At 38.6% G+C, this 14,855-nt stretch overlaps 1 protein-coding gene and 2 long non-coding RNA genes across 9 annotated transcripts in view; 1 reads left to right on the forward strand and 2 right to left on the reverse strand.

Annotated features, from left to right (window-relative positions):
• The window catches only part of ak7b (adenylate kinase 7b), a 784,344-nt gene that overhangs the window by 309,864 nt on the left and 459,625 nt on the right, over positions 1 to 14,855 (reverse strand). The gene's annotated exons all lie outside the window — the stretch shown is intronic.
• LOC144031586 (uncharacterized) lies at positions 8,881 to 11,411 on the forward strand. The gene is made up of 3 exons (XR_013287559.1): positions 8,881 to 9,234; positions 9,598 to 9,684; positions 9,766 to 11,411. It is a non-coding gene; the product is annotated as an uncharacterized LOC144031586 (long non-coding RNA).
• LOC144031585 (uncharacterized) lies at positions 10,478 to 11,846 on the reverse strand. Its single transcript, XR_013287558.1, has 3 exons — positions 11,550 to 11,846; positions 10,879 to 11,109; positions 10,478 to 10,602 (listed from the first exon to the last, which is right to left on the reverse strand). It is a non-coding gene; the product is annotated as an uncharacterized LOC144031585 (long non-coding RNA).

Consider the following 14,855-nt stretch of genomic DNA (forward strand, 5'->3'; position numbering starts at 1 on the left):
AACGTGCCAGTACCCCGACGTGCAAGTACCCCAACGTGGCCCGGGTTGCGAGGGCCCTTTATAGCTGCTCGCAGCTCTAGTTATTCTTCTTTTTAGGGCCCGAGCAGCGACCGCTGCGAGGTCCCTATTGTTTTTCAAGGAATTCTTATTATTCTTCTTCTTTTTATTTGTTATTATTCTTTTCCGCAAACAATCACATTTTTGAGACACTAAACGTGAACGAAAACTCACCAAACTTTACACACACGTCAGGCCTGGCGAAAAATTTGATATTTTAAAGTCGCCATAGGTGGTAACAGAAAAATGGCTCCATAGCGCCACCTACATAGGTTAAACAGATCCCTGGCCCGCTACGATTGTCCGACGGCTATGAAAATTGTGTGGCACCTGTAGCACATCCAGATGAACAAAAACCTCTTTGATGTGTGTACCCTAAAATAGACAGGAAGTGAGATATGAGTATTTAAATGTCCAATTTTGGCCAATTTTTGCACATTTACAGGGGTCATACTTTTGCCTGCTTCTCCTACACGGTTAATCCAATTGACTTCAAACTTGGGATGTACCATCTCAAGACCTGGGACAACACCATGGTAAAAAATCTAAAGTTTTCGACATACTATATGACGGCGGTGGGGCATCAAATTTAGAGTTTCAAAACTCTTACTAAACGTAGTATTGCCCGTTGTATGTTTAACCTAGAGCTACGAAAATTGGTACACATATGTAACAGACTATGACCTACAAAAAAGTCTGTTGGTGCCATATGCTAAACCCAACAGGAAGTCCGCCAGAGGCGGGGCATCAAATTTGGAGTTTCCAAATTCTTACTTAATGAAGCATTCCCGGCTGTACGTTTCACCTAGAGTTACCAAAATTTAAAGACATATGTAACAGCCCTCAAGGTACAAAAAACTCTTTTTGAACCATATGCTAAACCTAACAGAAAGTCCACCATTTTGATTTACTTTGGAACGTGTTCCCATTTTTTTGGCCATTTCATAGGGGTCCTATTTTAACGAACTCCTCTTACAGAGTTTATCCGATCATCTTCAAACTTGGTGTGATTCATCTTAAGATGTTGAAGATGAAAAGTTATTGAAAGCTTTTTATTTCGCTGCACGCTGTTGTCGTGGCATGCACTTGTTTGCAAAGGAAAAAAATTCTTCTTAATGAAGAATTCTCAGTTGTACGAAGCAGCTAGAGCTACGAAAATTTGTAGACATATGTAACAGCCCACGATGTACAAAAAAAGTCTCTTGCTGCTTTGTGCTAAACCCAACAGGAAGTCCCGCAAGGGCCGGGCATCACTTTTTGAGCTAAAAAACTCCTCTTTAACGAAGCATTCCCGGTTGTACCTTTCACCTAGCGCTATGATAATTTGGAGGCATACATAAGAGCCCACGATGTACAAAAAAGTCTTTTAGAACCATATGCTAAGCCAAACAGGAAGTCCGGCATTTTGATTTACTTTGCTATTTGTAGCCATTTTTTGGGGGCCTTTTATAGGCCTCATATTTTCTACAAAACTTATCAGATTGTCTTCATTCTTTGGCATGTTTCATCTGAAGTATTGCCGGTTATACGTTTAATCTAGAGCTACGAAAATTGGTACACATATGTAACAGACTATGATCTACAAAAAAGCCTGTTGGTGCCATATGCTAAACCTAACAGGAAGTCCGCCAGAGGCAGGGCATCAAATTTTGCATTTCAAAATTTTTACTTAATGAAGCATTTCCGGCTGTACGTTTCACCTAGAGTGACCAAAATTTGAAGACATATGTAACAGCCCTCGAGGTACAAAAAACTCTTTTTGAACCATATGCTAAACCTAACAGGAAGTCTGCCATTTTGATTTACTTTGGAACATGTTGCCATTTTTTTGGCCATTTCATAGGGGTCTTATTTTAACGAACTCCTCCTACAGAGTTTATCCGATCATCTTCAAACTTGGTGTGATTCATCTTAAGATGTTGACGATGAAAAGTTATTGAAAGCTTTTTATTTCGTCGCACGCTGTTGTCGTGGCATGCACTGTTGGCAAAGGAAAAAAAAATCCTTCTTAATGCAGCGTTCCCAGTTGGACGAAGCAGCTCGAGCTACAAAAATTTGTAGACATATGTACACATTTGTCCACATATATATATTTACATATGCATGTAAAAAAATTATGTCAGGCTAAACTAAATGGTTGATTAGGCCCCACACATTCTCACCTTACCATACCCGGCCCTCTTTGCAAAAGGTTTGAACACTCCTGGCCTAAACCTAGGTGTATACTCAAACTATGCACGCACATAAAGCCTGGAACAAAATGTGTAATTTAGAGGGTTCTTGTTTTGTTTTTTGTATTCCTTATATTTCATGTCATTATACTTGACACACTATTTTTACTACTCACTGAATCAGTTATAAGAACATTTAATTGATACAATCCAATCACATCCTAGAGAATTGAAAACACATTCAATCATGAGGTTGTTAAGACACATTTACTTCTGTAGCACTTAACCACAAACAAGTTGCGACATCCCCTGATCTAACCCTCCAACCGGGCAAGGAAAAACTTTCAGGGGTCATATTTTAACGAACCCCTCCTACAAAATTTATCCGACTGTCTTCAAACTTGGTGTGTTTCATCTTAAGATGTTTAAGATGCAAAGTAATCGAAAGTTTTTTATTTTGTAACACGCTGTTGCCATAGCAATGCATTGTTTGTCAAGTGCTGCTTTTTTTTTTTATACACATGAAAACTCATGGAACTTTGCAAACACATCAGACTTGTCATGAACATGAATTTTCAGAGATTTATTGTGCAATTTGAAATAAATAGCGCCCTCTAGACCTTTTTATGAAGCATTTCCGATTGTATGATTATGCTAGACCTACAAAAAAGTATTATGTAGCCATTTGCCAAACCAAAGAGGAAGTCCGCTATTTTGATTTTATTTTGGGAATTATACATAATTTTTGGCCTTCTTCATTAAACTTTGCACAGACAAGGCATGGAAAAAACTAACATTTTAAATGGTCCTTGTTCCATGTAACAGTACCCCAACGTGCCAGTACCCTGACGTGCAAGTAACCCAACGTTGTGCTCAATAGCGCCCTCTATGCATTTTTATGGAGCATTTCCAATTGTATGATTCAAGCGATACACAACTAAAGATGACTTGACCTAGATTTGTGAAAACTGGGAGGCATACCTATTAGCTTAAGACCTACAAAAAGTATTCTGTAGCCGTATGCTAAACCTAAAAGGAAGTCCGCCATTTTGAATTTATTTTGGGAATTGCGCACCATATTTTGCGTTTTGATTAAACTTTGCACACACAAGGCTTGTCAAAAACATTTTAGATGGTCCTTGTCCTATTTGACAGTACCCCAACGTGCCAGTACCCCGACGTGCAAGTACCCCAACGTGGCACGCCTTTGCTGTAGCGATGCATTGTTTACAAAGAATTTTTTTTTTTTATATGATTCAGCTAGATGTGTGAATATTGGGAGGCATACCTATCAGCCGAATACCTCGACAAAGCATTCCATAGCAATGTGAACAAACACAAAAAGCATGGCAAAACATTTACAATTTAGACGGTTTCTTATGAAACAGTACCCTAACGTGCCAGTACCCCGACGTGCAAATACCCCAACGTGGCACGGGTTGCGAGGGCCCTTTATAGCTGCTCGCAGCTCTAGTTATTTTTTGTTATTATTCTTTTCCGCAAACAATCACATTTTTGAGACACTAAACGTGAACGAAAACTCACCAAACTTTACACACACGTCAGGCCTGGCGAAAAATTTGATATTTTAAAGTCGCCATACATGATAACAGAAAAATGGCTCCATAGCGCCACCTACATAGGTTAAACAGATCCCTGGCCCGCTACGATTGTCCGACGGCTATGAAAATTGTGTGGCACCTGTAGCACATCCAGATGAACAAAAACCTCTTTGATGTGTGTACCCTAAAATAGACAGGAAGTGAGATATGAGTATTTAAATGTCCAATTTGGGCCAATTTTTGCACATTTACAGGGGTCATACTTTTGCCTGCTTCTCCTACACGGTTAATCCAATTGACTTCAAACTTGGGATGTACCATCTCAAGACCTGGGACAACACCATGGTAAAAAAACTAACGTTTTCGACATACTATATGACGGCGGTGGGGCATCAAATTTAGAGTTTCAAAACTCTTACTAAACGTAGTATTGCCGGTTGTATGTTTAACCTAGAGCTACGAAAATTGGTACACATATGTAACAGACTATGACCTACAAAAAAGTCTGTTGGTGCCATATGCTAAACCCAACAGGAAGTCCGCCAGAGGCGGGGCATCAAATTTTGAGTTTCAAAATTCTTACTTAATGAAGCATTCCCGGCTGTACGTTTCACCTAGAGTTACCAAAATTTAAAGACATATGTAACAGCCCTCAAGGTACAAAAAACTCTTTTTGAACCATATGCTAAACCTAACAGAAAGTCCACCATTTTGATTTACTTTGGAACGTGTTCCCATTTTTTTGGCCATTTCATAGGGGTCCTATTTTAACGAACTCCTCTTACAGAGTTTATCCGATCATCTTCAAACTTGGTGTGATTCATCTTAAGATGTTGAAGATGAAAAGTTATTGAAAGCTTTTTATTTCGCTGCACGCTGTTGTCGTGGCATGCACTTGTTTGCAAAGGAAAAAAATTCTTCTTAATGAAGAATTCTCAGTTGTACGAAGCAGCTAGAGCTACGAAAATTTGTAGACATATGTAACAGCCCACGATGTACAAAAAAGTCTCTTGCTGCTTTGTGCTAAACCCAACAGGAAGTCCCGCAAGGGCCGGGCATCACTTTTTGAGCTAAAAAAACTCCTCTTTAACGAAGCATTCCCGGTTGTACCTTTTACCTAGCGCTATGATAATTTGGAGGCATACATAAGAGCCCACGATGTACAAAAAAGTCTTTTAGAACCATATGCTAAGCCAAACAGGAAGTCCGGCATTTTGATTTACTTTGCTATTTGTAGCCATTTTTTGGGGGCCTTTTATAGGCCTCATATTTTCTACAAAACTTATCAGATTGTCTTCATTCTTTGGCATGTTTCATCTGAAGTATTGCCGGTTATACGTTTAATCTAGAGCTACGAAAATTGGTACACATATGTAACAGACTATGATCTACAAAAAAGCCTGTTGGTGCCATATGCTAAACCTAACAGGAAGTCCGCCAGAGGCAGGGCATCAAATTTTGCATTTCAAAATTTTTACTTAATGAAGCATTTCCGGCTGTACGTTTCACCTAGAGTGACCAAAATTTGAAGACATATGTAACAGCCCTCGAGGTACAAAAAACTCTTTTTGAACCATATGCTAAACCTAACAGGAAGTCTGCCATTTTGATTTACTTTGGAACATGTTGCCATTTTTTTGGCCATTTCATAGGGGTCTTATTTTAACGAACTCCTCCTACAGAGTTTATCCGATCATCTTCAAACTTGGTGTGATTCATCTTAAGATGTTGACAATGAAAAGTTATTGAAAGCTTTTTATTTCGTCGCACGCTGTTGTCGTGGCATGCACTTTTTGCAAAGGAAAAAAATCCTTCTTAATGAAGCATTCCCAGTTGTACGAAGCAGCTAGAGCGACGAAAAATTGTAGACATATGTAACAGCCCAGGATGTACAAAAAAGTCTCTTGGTGCCATGTGCTAAACCCAACAGGAAGTCCCCCAGGGGCCGGGCATCACATTTTGAGCTAAAAAACTCCTCTTTAACGAAGCATTCCCGGTTGTACGTTTCACCTAGCGCTATGATAATTTGCAGGCATACATAAGAGCCCATGATGTACAAAAAAGTCTCTTGGAACCATGTGCTAAACCAAACAGGAAGTCTGCCATTTTGATTTATGATGGGATTTGTTGCCATTTTTTGTGGCCTTTTTCAGGGGTCATATTTTAACGAACCCCTCCTACAAAATTTATCCGACTGTCTTCAAACTTGGTGTGTTTCATCTTAAGATGTTTAAGATGCAAAGTAATCGAAAGTTTTTTATTTTGTAACACGCTGTTGCCATAGCAATGCATTGTTTGTCAAGTGCTGTTTTTTTTTTTTTTTTATACACATGAAAACTCATGAAACTTTGCAAACACATCAGACTTGTCATGAACATGAATTTTCAGAGATTTATTGTGCAATTTGCAATAAATAGCGCCCTCTAGACATTTTTATGAAGCATTTCCGATTGTATGATTATGCTAGACCTACAAAAAAGTATTATGTAGCCATTTGCCAAACCAAAGAGGAAGTCCGCTATTTTGATTTTTTTTGGGAATTATACATCATTTTTGGCCTTTTTCATTAAACTTTGCACAGACAAGGCATGGAAAAAACTAACATTTTAAATGGAATGTCCATGTAACAGTACCCCAACGTGCCAGTACCCTGACGTGCAAGTAACCCAACGTTGTGCTCAATAGCGCCCTCTATGCATTTTTATGGAGCATTTCCAATTGTATGATTCAAGCGATACACAACTAAAGATGACTTGACCTAGATTTGTGAAAACTGGGAGGCATACCTATTAGCTTAAGACCTACGAAAAGTATTCTGTAGCCGTATGCTAAACCTAAAAGGAAGTCCGCCATTTTGAATTTATTTTGGGAATTGCGCACCATATTTTGCGTTTTGATTCAACTTTGCACACACAAGGCTTGTCAAAAACATTTTAGATGGTGCTTGTCCTATTTGACAGTACCCCAACGTGCCAGTACCCCGACGTGCAAGTACCCCAACGTGGCCCGGGTTGCGAGGGCCCTTTATAGCTGCTCGCAGCTCTAGTTATTATTCTTCTTCTTCTTCTTTTTCTTTGTTATTATTCTTTTCCGCAAACAACCACATTTTTTAGGCACTAAACATGAACGAAAACTCACCAAACTTTACACGCAGATCGGGCCTGGCGAAAAATTTGATATTTTAAAGTCGCCATACATGATAACAGAAAAATGGCTCTGTAGCGCCACCTACATAGGTTTAACGGATCCCTGTCCCGCTACGATTGTCCTATGGCTACGAAAATTGTGTGGCACCTGTAGCACATCCAGATGAACAAAAACCTCTTTGATATGTGTACCCTAAAATAGACAGGAAGTGAGGTATGAGTATTTGAATGTCCAATTTTGGCCCATTTTTGCACATTTACAGGGGTCATACTTTTGCCCGCTTCTCCTACACGGTTAACCCGATTGACTTCAAACTTGGGCTGTACCATCTCAACACCTGGGACAACATCATGGTAAAAAATCTAAAGTTTTTGACATACTATATGACGGTGGCGGGGCATCAAATTTACAGTTTCAAAATTCTTACTTAACAAAGCATTGCCGGTGGTACGTTTAATTGAGAGCCACGAAAATTGGTACACATATGTAACAGACTATGATCTACAAAAAAGCCTGTTGGTGCCATATGCTAAACCTAACAGGAAGTCCGCCAGAGGCGAGGCATCAAATTTTGTGTTTCAAAATTCTTATTTAATGAAGCATTCCCGGCTGTACATTTCACCTAGAGTTACCAACATTTGAAGACATATGTAACAGCCCTCAAGGTACAAAAAACTCTTTTTGAACCATATGCTAAACCGAACAGGAAGTCCGCCATTTTGATTTACTTTGGAACGTGTTGCCATTTTTTGGGCCATTTCATAGGGGTCTTATTTTAACGAACTCCTCCTACAGAGTTTATCCGATCATCTCCAAACTTGGTGTGATTCATCTTAAGATGTTGAAGATGAAAAGTTATTGAAAGCTTTTTATTTCGTCGCACGCTGTTGCCGTGGCATGCACAGTTTGCAAAGGAAAAAATTCCCTCTTAATGAAGCATTCCCAGTTGTACGAAGCAGCGAGAGCTACGAAAATTTAGAGACAAATTTAACAGCCCACGATGTACAAAAAAGTATCTTGGTGCCATAGGCTAAACCCAACAGGAAGACCCGTAGGGGCCGGTCATCACATTTTGAGGTAAAAAACTCCTCTTTAACGAAGCATTCCCGGTTGTACGTTTCACCTAGCGCTATGATAATTTAGAGGCATACATAAGAGCCCACGATGTACAAAAAAGTCTCTTGGAACCATCTGCTAAACCAAACAGGAAGTCCGCCATTTTGATTTACGTTGGGATTTGTAGCCATTTTTTTGTGGCCTTTTTTAGGGGTCATATTTTAACGAACTCCTCCTACAAAATTTATCCGACTGTCTTCAAACTTGGTGTGCTTCATCTTAAGATGTTTAAGATACAAAGTTATCGAAAGTGTTTTATTTTGTCGCACGCCGTTGCCATAGCGGTGCATTGTTTGCCAAGTAAAATGCTGCTTCTTTTTTTTTTATCTAAACATGTGCAAAAACTCATGAAACTTTACACACACATCAGGCTTGTCATAAGCATGAATATTTTAGAGAGTTTTTCTGCAATTTTCAATAAATGGCTCAATAGCGCCATCTCGACATTTTTATGAAGCTTTTGGAAATGTATGATTCAGCTAGATGTGAAAAAATTTGGATACCTATCAGCCTAAGACTTACAAAAAAGTTTCTAAAGCCATATGCTAAACCAAACAGGAAGTCTGCCATTTTGATTAACTTTGGTATTTGATACCATTTTGGGGGCCTTTTATAGGCGTCATATATTCTTTGGTACGTTTCATCTTAAGATATTTAAGATGAAAAGTTATTGAAATTTTTTATTTAGTCGCACGCCTTTGCTGTAGCGATGCATTGTTTGAAAAGAAAAATGTTTTTTATATGATTCAGCTAGATGTGTGAATATAGGTCGCTTGCACATCGTAATGCATCATGGGAGTTTTTCCTTCGGGCGCCATATTGGGTGTCCGCCGGTTCACAAGGTACACTCGCGAGTTACACGGTAGAGCTTATCAACCTGATGTAATTTTCGCAGTATTTTCACGATTTACCGGAAGATCAAAAACAACGATACAGGCAGAAGGTGTCTCTGTGTGGCGGGATTGATCCTAATTACGTCCTGACCAAGGGTGATTTTTTTTTTTGACGGAGAAAGCTTGCTGGCCAAATGTGACTTCTCTGGACATTTTTCACTACCTCGTGTTGACAACATGCTCCATAACACGCCAACAAATCCCTGGAGGCTTACAATTATTTTGTAAGCGGGTGGATACAGAGTGTAAACTTTAACATCGCATCAGAAGAAACGGTTGCTGTTGCACGTAAGTAAACCACATGGTGTTGGTAATTCTGCACACAAAAATGTTGATTTGTTCTCAGGCTTCCTGTTATCATTGTGTTTACATGCACGTGTTTACCTGATGTGGTTTTTCTAACAATTTTATAACAGGCAAATATGGCAGAGCGTATAAGAATAAAAAGTAACTGCACAGCCTCCCCGTGGCTTAATTAAATTTAATGCTACCCTTTCACTAGTTACATGTTACTTAATCAACTTATTCTAAATGGTTAAGGTTAACCACTCTCAGAGGACGTATTTTTAGTTTCAGTTTCCAGTACAATAAAACGTGTTCATGGTAACTACTGAGCATACTGACAGCTTTTCTTATGATCTCACGGTTAAGGAGGCTGTCACAACACCCAATTTCTGTCTGGTGCCAGATGGCAACAATTCCCATCACTTGTCACGACAACACCAATAGTATTACCAGGTATGTATGGCTTTACTTTTTGTAGTTTCTTATTTAATTCTATGTTTCATATTTTCATTACAATGTTTGTAATATTTTCAGATTCAGGCACAGATGAGTTTAACTGGACGGACTTCTGCGACTTTGTGGTGTGGACAAAGTGTGATTGAGCGAGTCCACCCAGATCGCTCGTTTTGGCCAGCTGGAAAAGCCAGAGTTTTTTTCCCCAAAATCCCCTCCTTACCTGAACTGCTCGGGAGAGCATTTACTAGATCAGCAGTGGACTTCCAGTGTTCCTGCTCAGCCGCTGTCACCTACCACTTGCTCATGTACTTCAAAGATGCGGAATAAAGTAGTTTTTTGTGCTGCAGCAGATTGTAAAATCAAATGATATCACTTGAAGTGTGCCAATCTAGACTGCCAAAAGGACAGTGGTTTTGTGACAAGTGTGAAACAAGGATTATTGGGAAAACTGAAACACAGTACTGGTACTTGTCTTACATTAAACAAATTTAAAAGAGAGCAACTTTTTCCTCTGTACATAGCATAATGAAAGTCATTGCGTACCCCATCAACATTACATCATACCGTCATCTCAGGATGGCAGGCACCTGTGCTAAAATAAACTACATTAATTAACAGTTCAATTTTTAACCCTGAAATTACTACATCTAATCATTATTCACTTCATTTTTTGTGCTTTTAGAAATAATAGAGATTTATGCCATTACTTTAAGAGGGACCATATTGCACATTGAGTCAAATCCTGTCATTTGTCTTATGTATAGCTTTGTAAACAAACCCAACAATAGAATTTGTATAAACGCTGCCTTTATTAGCGCCAAACAAACAGTCGCATGTTGTCCTCCTCCAATGCTTTGATGCTCGCCTTCGTTACCATCATGTCATTGGCAATCAAGTCGGTGTGGCATGAGATCCCTAAAGAAAAAAATAAAGAAAAAAAAAAATCACAAAAAAATACGGTACCAGTAATAGGTTTAATATAGTAAAGTAGTATAGTTTTTTTGTCAGTGTAAAAGAAATGTACACATTTTGTTGCATTTTTTAATGTATGAACATTGCTACAGGCAAATACTTATTTCTATAAACACTTCCAAATGTCTCTAAAATATAAGGTGCGTGTACACACACAAACAAACACATACATTCACTCATGCATACAATATATCATGTAATGAATTCTGAGTGGCATACCAGAGTCAATGATGTCAGCAGTACTTGAGGGTACAGGTTACTGGAGCCATCTGGCTGCATAACTGCAACAATCTCTGCCACTTCGAGTCGTCTTTTCTTTGCTTGTCTCTCCTGTGCACGTTCATATCTTGGCACCGACTGGGCTGAGACATAGATGTTGTCACTTGGGACCCAACTTTAATGTTGGAGCCCAGTCGGGATGATTGGACAGAAAAACGGGCGCAGGGCGACCTGTTAAAATAAACAAATATATAAACAAATAAAATATGGAAAGACTGGTTATTTTACCGCAGTAGGGTGGCCGTGAATAAGTTCTTTAGCATGATGTGTAGGCTACCGGGGCTCTGTTTTCTTGCATCACCCCCGGGGGTCTGTTTTCTTGCATCAGCCCCTTCTGTCTCTTTTTTTTCCAAGTTTACATTTTGCCACCAAAAAACATGTTATCGGCATTAAAAGCCCAAGACTAATCAATCCAATTTCAGCAGTAAACACTTTGCACTAGCACTACTTGGGTGAAAATGTTCGATGTTAGCTTTCGGCTAATGTCCGCTAGCCAGCTTGTACTACCGAACTTGCTTGCTCATGAATCCAAAACATAAGCAACTTGCCCATATATGGGCGGTCGAAACGTTATTAATCCTCATGCATTAAATAAAGGTAAACAAGCTTACCGCTCACAAAGTGATCGCTGCACACACGAGCCCAAAGTAACGACTTCCCTCCGGAGTCCGCACTCCTCTGTCTCCAGGCCCTGGTTCCTAATTATTTTCGGAATTCGGAAAAAAGACCGACCATTTTCCCCCTTGGCTTTGTTCGAACAGCCAACGATACAGCAACAATGTACCATTTTAAACGCAGAAAACAAACGTGATAGATACGTGTTAGACCGAATCGCTACGTAAATGGAGGCCACCCAGCATGGCGACTACGAGAAATCCGAGGCGGAAGTGACGACATGTGCAAGCGACCTATTGGGAGATCAGCCTAAGACTTACAAAAAAGTTTCTAAAGCCATATGCTAAACCAAACAGGAAGTCTGCCATTTTGATTAACTTTGGTATTTGTTGCCATTTTTGGGGCCTTTTATAGGCGTCATATATTCTTTGGCGCGTTTCATCTTAAGATATTTAAGATGAAAAGTTATTGAAATTTTTTATTTTGTTGCACGCCTTTGCTGTAGCGATGCATCGTTTGCAAAGAAAAATGTTTTTTATATGATTCAGCTAGATGTGTGAATATTGGGAGGCATACCTATCAGCCTAATACCTCCAAAAAGTATTCTATAGCCATGTGCCAATCCATTTTGATTTTAAATTGTGCATCATTTTTGGCCTTCCATGAAACTTTGCAAACACAAAGCATGTCTAAAACATTTACAATTTAGACTGTTTCCTATGAAACAGTACCCCAATATGCCAGTACCCCGACATGCAAATACCCCAACGTGGCCCGGGTTGCGAGGGCCCTTTATAGTTATTAGGGCCCGAGCAGCGACCGCTGCGAGGTCCCTATTGTTCCTGAAGGAATTCTTATTATTAGGGCCCGAGCAGCGACCGCTGCGAGGTCCCTATTGTTTTTCAAGGAATTCTTATTATTCTTCTTTTTATTTTTTGTTATTATTCTTTTCCGCAAACAATCACATTTTTGAGACACTAAACGTGAACGAAAACTCACCAAACTTTACACACACGTCAGGCCTGGCGAAAAATTTGATATTTTAAAGTCGCCATAGGTGATAACAGAAAAATGGCTCCATAGCGCCACCTACATAGGTTAAACAGATCCCTGGCTCGCTACGATTGTCCGACGGCTATGAAAATTGTGTGGCACCTGTAGCACATCCAGATGAACAAAAACCTCTTTGATGTGTGTACCCTAAAATAGACAGGAAGTGAGATATGAGTATTTAAATGTCCAATTTTGGCCAATTTTTGCACATTTACAGGGGTCATACTTTTGCCTGCTTCTCCTACACGGTTAATCCAATTGACTTCAAACTTGGGATGTACCATCTCAAGACCTGGGACAACACCATGGTAAAAAATCTAAAGTTTTCGACATACTATATGACGGCGGTGGGGCATCAAATTTAGAGTTTCAAAACTCTTACTAAACGTAGTATTGCCGGTTGTATGTTTAACCTAGAGCTACGAAAATTGGTACACATATGTAACAGACTATGACCTACAAAAAAGTCTGTTGGTGCCATATGCTAAACCCAACAGGAAGTCCGCCAGAGGCGGGGCATCAAATTTTGAGTTTCAAAATTCTTACTTAATGAAGCATTCCCGGCTGTACGTTTCACCTAGAGTTACCAAAATTTAAAGACATATGTAACAGCCCTCAAGGTACAAAAAACTCTTTTTGAACTGTTGAATTGAGTGGATTGAGTGGGTCAGATGAAACGCCATATCATGTAAAATGAGATAGCAAATTAATGGGCTAGACTCAATTCTTAGTTAGAGACCAATTGGTGTCTATAGGACTGAATCATTCTTTGGCCTCTGGGTGTAGTTCCTCAAAGTAACCACCAGATGCCGCCAAACCTGTACAACTAAGCCACCCACTCAGCATTGCCCGGACATTCCATATAAGATACAAATTAAATATAAATAAATGATATCCTGAATTAAATAATAATACACAACACAATCTATATTCGATAATTGTTAACCTGATTTTTGGATCAATGTTTGTAACACATTGAAAGCCAACTATGAAGTTTTCCTGTTTTTTTTTTTCTTTTCTTTCATTTATAAGCGATACTGTCTTTTATCGCTGATAATATTGCTGTAACTGCATTGAAAAGATTATCTGTATGTATTGTTTGATTTAACAAAGATATATACAAGATGTGCAACAGAGATTAGAATTAACCTGTTAAGTTCAAGCTGAGAGAATTTGGGATTTAACATGTCAGGTATATATATGTTATTCATGCTTGCTTAATTAATATATATATGATTTTATTTATTTTAACGTTCATCATTTGTCGAATAGAGCTGAAGACCTTGACATATTTTTATGTATGACTCATCATGCAACGCTGTGTATCCATGACACATTTGTAAGGAATGTATGACCTCATCATGACTCATCTTCATGGCCCGTCGGTGGAAGATTACTGAAAATGAGTTCCAGCAAGTGCGCTTTGATATGAGAAGGTGCGCGGAGAGACATTCACCGGAAGGAGTCAGTGGTGTGGCCCAAGAGTATAAAAGGCCGTCACCAACTCTGAGCTAGGCCCCCTTTTCACCCTGCGATGTGTCTGTACAGAGTGCATTCTCGAAGATGGAATATAACTGCCTGCCTGGACTTTGGATTTTTACGAAGGACTGGGATTAAGCCGTGGTTGGACCCTTTCTTCAATGATTGGTAATGTACAAATCTTTTAGCAATAATGATGTATAATAGGAAGATATGAATGACTAATCGCGTGTTAGGGTGGGGGCCATTTAATACACTCTCATATCTTTAAAATTATTTTTGCCAAAAACATCTTATTGTCAATCAGGTCTTAAGCTTTTCCGAGGAATGATCAATCTTGTAAAGCTTATTGTAAAAGGTTATACTATTTTTAATCTCCTGTCTTATTTTATTTTATTTTATTTTATTTTATTTTATTTTGATTGATTTAAAGTTTTATCATTAAATGTGATTTTTGATTTATATTGGTTGTCTTATTATTGTTAATAAAATTATTTAAAAGACAAGGTTCGTATTAATCATTCTACTATCTTGTCTCATATTGTTTTGATTTTATTATATTTATTTTTGGACGTTTTAATAAGTCCCTTTCATTTGTTTCTGATTTTATTTTTATAAGTTGGTCGTTTTATAAGACCTTTTCATTTGTTTATGATTTTATTTTTATAATTTGGTCGTTCTATAAGACCTTTTCATTTGCTTATGATTTTATTTTTATAATTTGGTCGTTCTATAAGACCTTCACATTTGTTTATGATTTTATTTTTATT

This window comes from Festucalex cinctus, chromosome 12 (genome assembly GCF_051991245.1).
Source record: "Festucalex cinctus isolate MCC-2025b chromosome 12, RoL_Fcin_1.0, whole genome shotgun sequence".
NCBI classification, from domain to species: domain Eukaryota; kingdom Metazoa; phylum Chordata; class Actinopteri; order Syngnathiformes; family Syngnathidae; genus Festucalex; species Festucalex cinctus.